Genomic DNA, 14032 nt, shown 5'->3' on the forward strand with positions numbered 1-14032 from the left:
TTAGGTGAAAAAATTATTAGAGCATGATCTTGAAAGTCAAGCATATCTAATCTAGAGGAGTCCGCAATATAAAAAATAGTGGATATGGGTCGCCCAATATTGAAACTTTCTTGGTACCCACTGTACTTTTGGATCACCATGTTAGGACTGACCTTATGAACGGTGTAGTTCCCACGTAACATCTCACTAGGCCCCACGATGGTTTGAGCACTGGGCATTCCAATCCCAGTTGCCTCATGTTCTATGGGCCACTTGAATCTGCCACTTTTTTAAAACATATGCTAGCGTAACAGATGGACGGAGTGGATGTCATACAAATGCGGAATGTATACCAAATAACGTAGTAAACTCTATAGGGCCCACATGCGATGTATGTGTCTGACACATGCTGTTCATCCATTTTCCCAACTCATTTTAGGGCATGATTCCAAAATTAAAGCATATTCAAAGATCAAGTGGAACCCACTACAAGAAACAATGGGGACAATAATATTCACCTTTAAACTTTCTTATTGCCCACCATAATGTTTATATGTAAACCTATCTATTTATAAGGTTACACAGGCATGGATGAAAGGAAAACACAAATATAGCTTGATTGAAAACTTCTATTGAGCCCAAGAAGTATTCAAAAGTAGGTGTTCAATTCCTAGTGTTTACTGTTGTGTGATGCACTTGAGCTTTGATTATGCTTCAATTTTGGGCTGGTGCCTTAAAATGAGACGAAAAAAGACAACACAATAAAATACATACATCTCAGTAGACCCCACAAAGTTTCGGTGCTCTATAGTGTATTGAGTTAGTATCCAATTTGCCTTCTTGTCACCCTATAGTCATAGTGGGGCCAAAGCTGGACGCAGATTTCCTACTAAAGCCTCTAGCAAGAAATTTCTGCGCTGGAAACCTAGGTGGGGCCCACTGTAATGTTTGTGAGAAATACACCGGCTCATCTGTTTTTTGAGTTCATTTTAGGACATGGGACCAAAATCAAGACAGTCCAATACCCAAGTGGGCCAAAAACATGACGGTTAAACGTCCATAGTTGATATATTCATTGTGCCACAAAAGTTTTGAATTAGGGTAATATTTGTGTTCTAAGTTCATCCCAATAGGAACAACGATATGAACAACATGAATGGTATTTAAACATCATTGTCGATTAATGTCGATCCAAGGAGGTTTCAACGGTACGAATTTTCCTACCCATCTTTTCCTTTAGAGCGGCCCATTTGAGTCTTGGATTCTACTCACTTTTGGTCTGAAGTTCTAAAATGAGCTTATAAAACATATGGACAGGTAGATTTCTCACAAACATTATGGTGGGCCACTTAGGTTTTCAGCACAAGAATTTCACGAGAAAATTTTAGCTGGGAATCCGCGTCCCCCAAAGCCATTAATTTCCAGGGCTCCTCAATTCCCAGCAATGCGGTGGCGTGTAATATACTCGATACAGCATAGACCGGGGATAAGTCTTGCCATGGAAAATTACGTGAGAGTAGCCCAAAATTGCTTTCTATTGAAGGCTGAGATACGTACTATTTTTTAAAATCAAAAGATCCGATCCTTGCCTGTCATTCGTATCATGTATAGAATATATACATGGGGAGTTCTTTAATGCTCCGGCTGCATAAGGTCTTGGTATCGATCCCTAGTGGGGGTGGCTAATATGGAGTGTGTGTACTGACATGGGTGTGTACTAACAAGCTACCCAAAAAAAAAAAAAAAAAAAAAGAAGCTCCGGCTGCACATTGTACTTGATACGCAGGTACTTAGAAATGTCATACATGGCATGTATCCTTCCACTGCATGAAAATGTCTTACATGGCATGCATTCATCCACTATTCCTAAGTATACTTCCAAAAAATAGATTGGCTGAGTAATAAGGAGCGACTTAATTCTAAGTAATTATTTGGTGAAGTGAATTAAGGGATATTTTTTTACTTTGAAGTGTCCAATAAATGCCCATCGGTCTAATATTCAGATGGTCGAATAATCTTAATTTTTTGTTCACCATACATCCAGAGTTCTTGACGTTGACTGTTGAATTAATCTATGTTATGCGTCCGTACTGTAAGGAAATTCTAAGTGCCTGCTCGTCTTCCTTCACGCCCCCCGACGGGGTATCAAAGTCTTGGACGCGGTGACGCCGACATCAGCCAGGTGTCTAGTGGTCGGTGATATGTGGACCCCACCATGATGTATGTGTTTTATCCATTACGTCCATCCATTTTTAAAGATAATTTTAGGGCTTGGTACCAAAAATGAGGTAAATATAAATTTCAGGTGGACCACACCATGGGTAAACAGTAATGACTGAATTTTCACCATTAAAAACCTATCAGGGCCCACTGTAATGGTTATTTGACATCTAAACTGTTGATTAGATCATATAGACTTAGATGAAGGGAAAAAATACATATCAGCTTGATCCAAAACTTTTGTGGCCCCCAAGAAATTTTTAATGGTGGGTGTTCAATGAACACTGTGCAGTCCACTTGAGATTTGGATTAACCTTATTTTTTGGGCTCATACCATAAAATGATCTGGAAGAATGGGTGGAACGGCATAGATGAAACACATATATCATGGTGGGGCCCACAAAGCACCAACCATCAGCCGTTGGCCAGTGCCCGGGGAGTAGCCAATCCATTTCCCAAAGTCTTGGATGTCCTCTGCCAACCTTCGACTTGAGATTGCGTGCCAACATTAGTGGTGTGTTGACGTGGCAAAGTTACATAGCCCACCGTGATATGTGTATTATACCAACACCATCTTGGTCATTGCTCATGCCTTAGCCGTAGGCTCACAGAAGTTTCAACTCAAGGTCATAGGTTCAAATACCCGCTGTGGTGAAATTTGGCTGTGCTGTGAGTCCATGCGTAGCCAAAAACAGACTATTCATCCATTTTGTCAAATTAGTTTAAAGAATGAGCTGATAATTGGACCACATTGCATAAAGAAGAGAGGATTGAACGCCTACCATTAAAAACTTTTTGGAGGAAGTTTTTGGATCAAGCTGATAATAGGTTGGATGGCAAATAATGGTGGGCCGTAGGAAGGATTAATTTCATAGTTGGGTATCATTGTTCCTACTGCTGTCTATGGTGTGCTCGGCTTGAGTTTTAGATCTACTTCATTTTTTAACTCATGTCTTAAAATGGATGCCACAATCTTTTGCTGAAACTTTTTGTGACTGGAAGTTAGGTGGGGCTGCTATGACACTTGTGAGAAATGCAACTCATCCATCATTTTTGCCAGATCATCTTAGGACACGGAACAAATGAGGAAGTAGATTTAAAACTTAGGTAGCCCCATGCCAGGAAATAACAGGGATGGAACAACCGCCATTGAAATATTCGTGGTACTACAAAGGTTTTGAATCAGGCTAATATTTTTGTGTTCAACGTTACTGACCTTAAGAATGTTATGGGTGTCATATAACCATCATGGTAGACCTTAGAGAGATCTCAACAATAGGCATTTCCCTATCCATCATTTTCTATTGTGCGACCCACTTGAGTTTGGATCTGCCTCATTTTTGGAGCCACATCCTAAGATGATATGGTAAAATGGATAGGGAAGTTGGATTTCTCACAAGCATTCCAGTGGCCCCACCCAGCTTCCCCTCATAAGAAGTTGGTGCAAAAGGATTCAGCAGGCAATCCATGTCCAATCCACATCCCCCTAAAATGATATGGCAAAATGGAAGGACGGTCTAGATATAACCCTTACTAAATGGTGGCCCCACAGATCTTTGCCACGTCAACATAACACCAAGGTTGGTGTGTGGGGTCCATGCTTTCGTAGCCTTAACCATCGGTCTAATGGTTCCAACCACGTGGATGTATGTACCAATGTACCAGAAGCAAGAAACAAGCCGTTCAAATGGAGCCAGTCAAAAGAAACAAAAAGAAGAACAGGAAGAAAAAGAAGAAAAAACACCGTTCCAGTGGGCTATCTATGGATTCAAAAACGATTGCTTTTAGACTATTTCTCTAAAACCACCTACTATTCTCATACATCGACCTTTACTGTGTGGACCGCTTTTGACTAGCTATTGAGTAGAAAATTGTTTATAAGTGAATGACTTTTATCCTATTCCATGTCTAGGACCCATTTTAACGTTATTGTTTTGTTTTTTTTACACACACTCACACCAATACACCACAATAGGTACTTGAATCCATAACCTCGTTGTTGAAACTCTTGTGAGTCTACCACTGTCTTGAGTAGGCTAGAGTCGTGAAAGAATGAGGAGTCATTTGGTATCATGGATTTTTATTTTTTTTTGGGGAGGGGGGGGGGGGGGGGAACTAACTGGGGGTTTCAGATCCCCTCCTAAGCAAATTTGAAATCCATGACAAAAGCTTGGATTACATCTAAAATCCTTCTAAGAGTTACATGTGTAACATGTCACTAGGTTATTAATTTAATGGGCTGATGTCCCACTTATGATATCCTAAAACAATTATATTATCAATTGCATCACTATAATTACTTTAATAAGATTATTCGCATCATCCAAACATTGTCCATGTAAATCAATGGTGAAAAATCATTGGTTAGTCACTCAAATGTGATCTAGTGTTTGTGGCCCATCATTGACTTGAAATTTCATCATTTTCGGGCAAAGCATGTATCTCAATAGGTTTATTACAACCATTGTGTCAAACATTACATACACTAATTAAAGTTAAACTTTAATAATTAAATTCAAAGCCCTATAAATATAGCATGCATAGTTATTTTTGGATTACAAGGGAATCTAAAACTAGGGTGCGAAACATAATAGGAGGGTTTCGAATACTGTGGATTCCAAATCCGCACTCTCAAACAAGCTTAAAGGAACAAAAATGCTTTCCACTGAAGGATAAAATGCATTCTATTTTTCTTCTAAAAAACAAAAGTTCGGACTCTGCCTGTTACTAATTGCAGAGGTAAAATCTGCAAGATGCTATTCGGATCATGCATAGTAGAGATCCATTGGGAGTTCTTTAATGCTCCGGCTGCATATTGTACTTGATACGCAGGTACTTACAAATGAAATGTCATACACGGCATACATTCGTCTACCATTCCTACGTTACCCTTGAAAGAAATCAGATTGGATGATTAGCAGCTGCTTAATTCCAAGTAATTATTTAGTGAAATGAATTATGGGATTTTTATTTATTTTTTAATTGTCCAATAAATGCCCACTAATCTAATGGTCGGATGGTCGAATAATCTTAATTTTCTGTTCACCGTGCATCTAGACTTGTACCATGATGTTGATTAATGCTAAGCATGAATATTGGAAGTATTAAAGTCTTGGTCTGCATACACAGATCTCCTCTACCGACTCACGATTGCCTGCTGACATGGGTGGTGTGTTGACGTGGCAAAGTTCCATGGGCCATCATGATGTGTATTATATCCAGACCATCCATCCATTTTGCTGAATCAATTTAGGGCATGAGCTCACGAGATGTAGATCCATAACTCAAGTGGACCACAACATAGAAAGAAGTGGGGATGGAATGCCTACTATTGAAAACATTTTTGGGGCAAAGAGGTGGGGGATTGAATGCCTACTATTGAAAACATTTTTGGGCCACAAAGTTTTGGATCAAGCTGATAATACGTTGTATGGCAAATAATGGTGGGCCTTCGAAGGTTTCAACGGTAGGTGTAACTGTCTCCCGTGATTTCTGGGATGCTGTCCACTTGAGCTCTGGATCTGTCTCAATTTTGGGCTTAGTATTGTCTGCTGGAACCCTTTGTATAAACTTTTTGCAAATGGAAGTCAGGTGGGGCCCATTGTGATGCTTGTGAGAAATCCAACTCATCCATCCTTTTTCCCAATCATCTTAAGACATGGTCCAAAAAATGAAGCGGATCCAAAACTCAAGTGGGACACATAGAGGAAACAACAAGGATTGAACTTCTATCATTGAAATATTAATAGTGCTAAGGAAGTTTTGAATCAAGCTAATACTTTTGTGTTTTCAATTCATCATAGTGGGAACGACATTATGAATAGTATGGGTGGCATGTAAACATTATAATAGACCTAGGGAGATTTCAACCGTAGGCATTTTCCTATTCACTTTTTTCTATGGTGTGGCCAACTTGAGTTTGGATATGTTTAATTTTTTGGACCCATGTCCTACAATGATCCGGCAAAATGGATGGACATGTTGGATTTCTCTCAAGTATCACAGTGGCCTCTCCTAACTTCTCCAAAGTTGGTGCAAAAGGCTTCAGCAGGCAATTTGCATCCCCTAAAATGATGTGGCAAAATGGATGGCTGGTGTGGATATAACTTACATGGACATGGATTAGCTACTGGCAGGTTGAGTAGCAAGACACGCTATTGAGTTGAGGTCACCAAGTTCTGTGGGCCCCAACATGTTGTATGTGTTGTATCCAAACCATCCATGCATTTGCAGGTATCTTTTTAAGGCATGATCTAAAAGAATGAGATAGATCCAAATCTGGAATGGACCCCACCACAGAAAACAGTGGGGAGAGTGACGCCCACCATTGAAACCTTCCTGAGGTCCATCACGAGGTCCATCATGACTTTTATTTGAGATCCCCATAGGTCAACGCAGACATGAAAGAAGGGAAAATGCAAATAACAGCTTGATCTAAAACATACGTATCCCTTCGAAGTTTTTAATGGTGAGCGTAGCTCTCTCCACTGTTTTCTGTGGTCGGGTTCACTTCAGATTTGGATATGACTCATTCTTTATCTCATGTCTTAAAATGATGTCTGCAAATGGATGGACGGTGTGGATACAAAATGTACATCATGGTGGGCCCACAGAACTTAGTGACGTAGCTTCAGTAGCAAGTCTCAGTACTCAACCTGTCAGTAGCTAATCCGCGTCCAACATACATCATGGTGGGCACAAACGGTGGGGTCCACGTGGATGGACCAATGTACCAAAAGTAAGAAACAAGCTGTTAAAAGGGAGCCCAGACCACCCTCGCCCCCCCCCCCCACCAAAAAAAAAAAAAAAAAGGGGGAGATTTTTCGGTAAGCTACTAATGTTTGGGTCTATGAATTAAAAAAACTGTTACTTTCAACATTTAAATCATTTCTCCAAGACCATTAATTAACATAAAAGTATTAAACGTGTTTGTTGGACTAGATCCATCCATCTGTTTTCTCAGCTCATGGAAGGATACGACGCAAGTATAACATGATCCAAAGTCCATGATTGATTCAGTGGGGAGGCTGTGATCATGGGGCCCACTATGTTCTTTTAAAAAAAATGAGCCGTCCACTATCTTCCTCATATGAATTTATGATTTCATTCCAAAAATATCAATATCCAGAGCTTAGGTGGGCCACACGGCAGGTAACAGTGCATATTGAAACTATGCCTTTCGAACCATCATGGGCCGCGAATTTTTAAATCAGGGATAAAAACCGGTGGTTGTGTTCAACCCACTGGAAATGACATTATGAACGGTTGAGAATGGCATTTCAATTGTTTGAATGACCTAAAAATATCAAAACTGAACAAATGATAGTTTCAATGATGGGAAGCAACATGCCTACTTTTTCGTGTCATGGGATCCACATCGGCGTTGGATCAGCCTGGATTTTGGGACCATGCCCTAAGATGAGATGCCAAAAATGGTGGACGGTTTGGATTTGTGGTAACTGTTGGAAAAGAAGGGTTGTCACGACTTACACCTAGAGCTGGGCATCGGACCGAGTCGGTCGGATTGGGTCCAACTCAATTTGGTCCGAAATCTACATAGGTTGACCCGAACTCAATCCGATCCGAGCCCGAGTCTGGGACATTTGACTCGAACCGATCCGATGTACGGTTGGCCTGACCCGAACCGAGTCCGACTCGGTCAGGGAAACCGAGTCGGATCGGGTTAGGTCTGTGGGTCCTTTTTTTTTTTTTTTTTCAAATGCTTTAAAATGATCACGAATAATGGATAAACAGTATGGATATAATCAATACATTATTGTAGGGCCCATGTAATTTTGATCTCATTTGAGCCATTCGTACAACTTGAAGATCAAGGCGCGTCTCCGCTCGTCTTTGCATGACAGGTATCTACACCAGCTGTAAAAGCTACTGTGTTGACGAGACCTGGATTTCTTGCGAAAGCCTTTTGCAGGAAGTTCCTGCGCTAGCATTCTAGGTGGGGCCCTTCTTGATGTTTGTCATAAATCCACCACGTTCATCTGTTTTTTGAGATCATTTTAGGACATTCTACTGAAAATTAGATGGATAAGAAACTCGAGTGGGCCGCACGAGAGGAAACAGTTGTGATTCAGTCACTACCGTTGAAACATTTTTAAAGCCACAAAAGTTTCTTATCATGCTAATTTGTTCGTGTTTTCACTTCATCCCAGTGGGAATGACCTTATAAACCGTTTGGATGGCATATAAAAATCAAAGTGAAGCTCAGTAAGGTTTCAATGGTAGAAAACAATTTCCCTAGTTTTCTCTCTCGTATGGCCCACTTGAGTTTTGAATCCATATCATTCTCTCTCTAATGCCCTAAAATGATCTCGGAAAATGGATGGAGGGAATGGATTTATCACAAACATCACGGTGGACCCCACCCTGCATCCCAACGCAGGAACCTCCTGTGAAAGCCTTTTGTAGGAAATTCGCGTCTGTGTTGACGTGTTGTGCAAGAAATTGCATTGTGTGTCAGTGGGCTCTTATTGTATTGAGTAAACTCTAGTGGGGCCCACTGTGAATGCATGTGGTTTATCCACGCTGTCCATTTGTTTTTCCAGATCATTTTAGTGGTTGAACCTAAAATCGATGTATATCCAAAGCTCAAGTGAACCATACCAAGGGAAAAAGTAGAAGTATTGATTTCCACCATTGAAAATTTTATAAGGCCCCGGTGATGTTTATTTGTCATCCAACCTGTTCATAAGATAAATATATGTAATAAATATCCATAAGAATCACTTCGGATCGGATCCATTCAGTTCGGATTTCGGTTTAGATCAGTCTGGATTGACCACGATCCAAACTCGATCCGAAAAACTGTCGGATCTGAGAGGCCCTACTCGATCCGCACAGATCAAAGCCATCGGTTTGGTTCGGATCGGGTCAAACATGCCTAGCTCTACTTACACCCCTAATTTTGCAATTAGAGTCCTCTTTACCTAGTTGCCTAGTTAAGGGCGTGACTCATAAATTTTTTAAATAATTGCATTAATTCCATCACAAAACTCATGACATAAATAAAATAAAAATAAAAAAAAAATAACTAATGTAAACACCCCTCCTCGTTTATTAAGCTTAATTGAATAGAAACTCCGATCCATACCCTTAACCCTAAGTCAAACCCTAATTCAAACCCTGAACTCTTATTTAAACCCTAATCCAAACCCAGAAACCCTACAAACTAATCCCAAACCCAGACTTTACGAAAAACCTAACTCATTACGTCAACCCTTGAGTTAACCAGTTGAGTCGACCCACTGAGTTAATTTACCTAGTCAGCCCACGTAGCCTAACCAGTCAACTCACCTAGTTAGTCCAGATAGCCTACCCCAGCCAACTCGCCTTGTCAAGCCAAGTTCATAACCCATTTAGGCTTAAGCCCATTTCAAAGTCCAATTTAGATGGAATGAAAGACAACAATGCAGCTTCGGAGAACCAAACCTTGCCACATGTATAGGAGGAACATCCCTCAGAAGTTGGAGCAAAAATGAATGATGAGAGGCACCTTGGGGGCCACTTGCCACGTAGCATTGGTTGTACTTTGGCCAACTGCTCACTCGTGTGCAACTATCCTCCCTGCCTATTTCATCCATGTGCAAATTTTGGAAGTTACTCTGATGCCCCTCCCTAAAGCTAAAATTACACATTATGCTATCTAGACCAACGCACGAGATCTTGCCACATGGACATCTTAAATCTCATCTATCCAAACCCTTTTTAACCTCAGTCCTTGCAAGAATTACCAGAAAATCGAGCTGGAGGGCAATAAATACCCCCATTCCCCTCACATTTCAAGCATCCTAAAAAATCATTCCTTACTATTCCTTACCAACCTACAATCAAGCATCTTAAATTCCCTTAGCCAACCACATCACCAAGGAGAGTGAGAATGAGAGTTTGGAAGAGAACCTAGCCCAAGTCTAACCCTAACACTAGCATCTTAAGCTAACCCTAGTTCAATACAAGCTACTCGATATAATCATTGTGACACTACCATCCACCCAAATATTTTCAATTAAGCTTCATCTAGCCATAACACTTGCATAGCGCAATATTTATCTCATCATTCAACACACTTTGTACCAAATTAGCTCGGAAGTATGCTATAAGGCTTGCCAATTTAATCAGACCCTGCCCAATAAAAAACTTGTCAATTACTCTACATTTTATCGCAAGCATTGAAAGTATTCATATATGAGAACTAAATCCTCATCCTCAAGAATAATCAAATCCTGTGAAGTAGAGACCGTACATCTATACGAGCAGATTGGGTGCCTAATACATCCCCTCTTTGTAACCACAGTCCCTCACTTGGAATGTCTGATCACAAAACCAAATAGTTATTTTAAGATAGAAAATCTTCAGATCCCTACTGTAACACCCCGTACTTTCTATACTCGGGTGTTACCATGATGACCTAACTCAGTGCTTACACAAACCTGACTCATTTAAGCGTTCACTTCACTCTAACATATATCAGATCAGTAGGAACCGTCTTCGTCCATAGATTAAGTCATCTAATTGTTGATTTACAAAAAGGCCTATCACCTCATCAAGGAACTCACATCGAAGCGTAAAGGACCAAATTCTGGAATCCAATAGGGATGAAACATTAACTAGAGCTTTGATAGATTGATTGAGCCGTACGAACTCAATTTTAGGATCCAGATCGTTAGACCACCATCCATTAGTCAATAATGTCTAATCAGATGAAACCCCCACCCTAATGTAACAGATTGGCTATTCAATCCCATATTAGCTATTAAATTTCATGTAATTAGTCCTTTAACCCAAAATCATCGAGAAGTTCATTTTATGGAATGAATTGACCATCAGATTTTCACAGATCATGGATTAACCATAAATTTAGAGATCATGACCATATATCTCAGAAATCGACTGCAAAACCCAATCCAGATTAATCTATAAAACTCCATTGTTGATAATCGAATTGTAAAGCAGTCCAACAGTTGGATCGCATAGCATCAATACTTAAAAACTCAATTTTCGTATGATAAGGACCCTTGAATGAATGTAATTAAATATTCATCATAGAATTTGTGGCCTAAATCATTACGTCCACCTATAGTTAGGATAACATCACTCAATATAAAGACCCAACACTAACCCTCTAGATTAAATGATCTAATTATTAAATCCACCACTAACTAGTCTCAAATAAGTTCATAAACCCTGTGTTTCAAGGTAGATCGGACTTGGAATAGATCGGACCATTGGGTTATCAAAAAACATCCATAGATGCTCAAATCAGAGAATTCTAACCCACCTGAGCTTTGATTCTGCTTAATACTTGGTCAAGGGCTTTGATTGAGCCCTCGAAATGGAACGGATATACTAAGTACATCCCTATGGACCTCACCAAAGAGGTGTGTGTGCACCATCTATGTGTGCACCCGCCTTTCATGCCCAAGTGGGTCCGTGACAACACTCGACGTCCTTTGAGTGAAAGAGGATTGGTTGGGGGGTTATCTATCCATCACAGGATTAGACACCACACGAGATCCTCATAATTAATTGAAGTAATGGCTGCAAATCAACCGGTCAATCAACCGAGAAGACAACCTCAACCTCGGGTTGAGGAAGTTCAAGATGAGAATGAGGTGCATCAAGCACCCCCCACCTTGTACTTTGCGAGATTATTTACAACCGGCTACGGTGAGCACGCCCTCGTGCATGATTTTTCTAGAAAATACGGGACATATGGATATCAAGCTAGGGGTGATCCAACTCCTTCCAAATTTCCATGGACTTGAATCTGAAAGTCCATATCTACACTTTAAAGAGTTTGACGAGATTATTGTCACTTTATATTTTCCTAACATGTCTGATGATACGGTCAGACTGAAACTCTTTCCCTTTTCTTTGAAAGAGAAGGCTAAGACGTGGTTGCATTCACTACGTCCCCGATCTATTGGCATATGGAATGACATGATAAGGGAGTTCATAAAGAGAAAATTTTCACATCATAAAACGAACACCCTTAGAAAGTCAATCATGAACTTCGCCCAAAAGGAGGATGAACTATTCTTCCAATGTTGGGACCAGTTCAAGGATCTTGTCAGTTCATGCCCACAACACAGTTTTGAAATGTGGCGCATTACACACTTTTTCTATGATGGTCTGACATCTTTCATGAGCCAATTGGTAGAGACAATATGCAATAAATTCATAAATAAAAATGTCGATGATGTATGGGACTACTTGGACAGACTTGCTTAAAATGTACAATCATGGGATACCTACCCAAAATCAAGCACCACTTATAGGCCTACTCAATTAAAGGAAAGGGGCGGATTATATCTTCTGAAAGAGGATAATGTATCAATGCTAAAGGGGCGGATTATACCTTTTGAAAGAGGGCATACCTTTGAGTATTTTTCCGAGAGACTAGTTCACCTTGGGCGTCCTCGTTGCATGGTTTTTTCGAGTGCTTAGTTCTCCTTGGGCATACCTTTGAGTACTTTTTCGGGTGGCTAGTTTTCCTTGGGTGATCTCGTTGTATGGTCTTTTTCGGGTGGCTAGTTCTCCTTAGACGTACCTTTGAGTACTTTTCTGGGTGGCTAGTTTTCCTTGGGCGACCTCATTGCATAGTTTTTTCCAGGTGACTAGTTCTCCTTGGACTACCTTTGAGTACTTTTCCGGGTGCCTAGTTCTCAGTGGGTGACTTTTTACCAGCTGGGTGTGCACCCCCAGGTCAATGACCACGTGCATGCATACATGCATTTTAACAATATTATCTTGTGTGATTTATTTAATGAATGCGTATTTGATGAACCTTATCCGATTTTCATGAAAATCATTGTGTAATATTTGTTATATGTTGAGGGTCAAATATTGCATATTAGCCCCAGTTATTACCTGAATTTACGGACATGATACTGTTTAACGGACTATTTTAGTCGTGTTTGTGCTGCATGGTGAGTTTAGGAGCTCGGACGGAAACAGGGTGCTAAAAGCATGGAATTAACGCTTAAAATTCACCAAAGCAAGGGATGGACTCCATGAGACTAAAATCAATGGATTTACATGCCAAGAATCCGAGAAAATCAAGCCGTTCATGTTAAAGAAGCCTGAAATTGGTCCAGAATGCAAGATCACAGGGTTTTCGCCATCAGATTGACACAAAACTTCATACATAGCCTGGGGACCATAAATTAACCGTACATGTAAAATTTTACCCATTGGATATCTCTGGAAGTGGGCCAACGGATGGATCAGCCTAAAAATTCATTGAGTGGGGCCTACATGCTATCTGGATATGCTTCAAAATTGGCATCGACGGTTTAAATAAGATGAGAAACAGGATGGACGGATTGGATATCTGAAAAATATCACAGTGGACCCCACACCATGGAGTGTGCATACACAGTGCATATACGCACGGACGAGCACTGAACCGGCTAAGACGTGTCAACGCCTGCTGACCTGCATCTCCTTCAGAAACGGAAACTTCCATTTCTAGCATCCGTGTAACGGACGGACTCTGTCTATCTTGCAGAAGTTAGTGGGCCCCATACATCGCCTGTATGACCAATCCAAGCCTTCCATCTTGTAGAAGGTCTCGAACACTTCAAAATAATGCTGATAATTTTCACCCACGCGTACATACATGTGCGATACAGAGGCCACAATCAGACTACCTTACGACGTTCAAAACGATCTCAACGTGATTTCTTCTTTTGGTCGCATCAACAGACATTTAAAACCTACTATTCTTAGCCGACATCTCGAGAGGAATTCACTGGACGGGGTGGATTTCCTAGAAAACACTTCTGTGGGGCCCACTGATCACGTCAGTGCAGTCACG

The sequence above is a fragment of the Magnolia sinica genome, chromosome 15, assembly GCF_029962835.1.
Source record: "Magnolia sinica isolate HGM2019 chromosome 15, MsV1, whole genome shotgun sequence".
In the NCBI taxonomy this organism is placed as follows: Eukaryota; Viridiplantae; Streptophyta; class Magnoliopsida; order Magnoliales; family Magnoliaceae; genus Magnolia; species Magnolia sinica.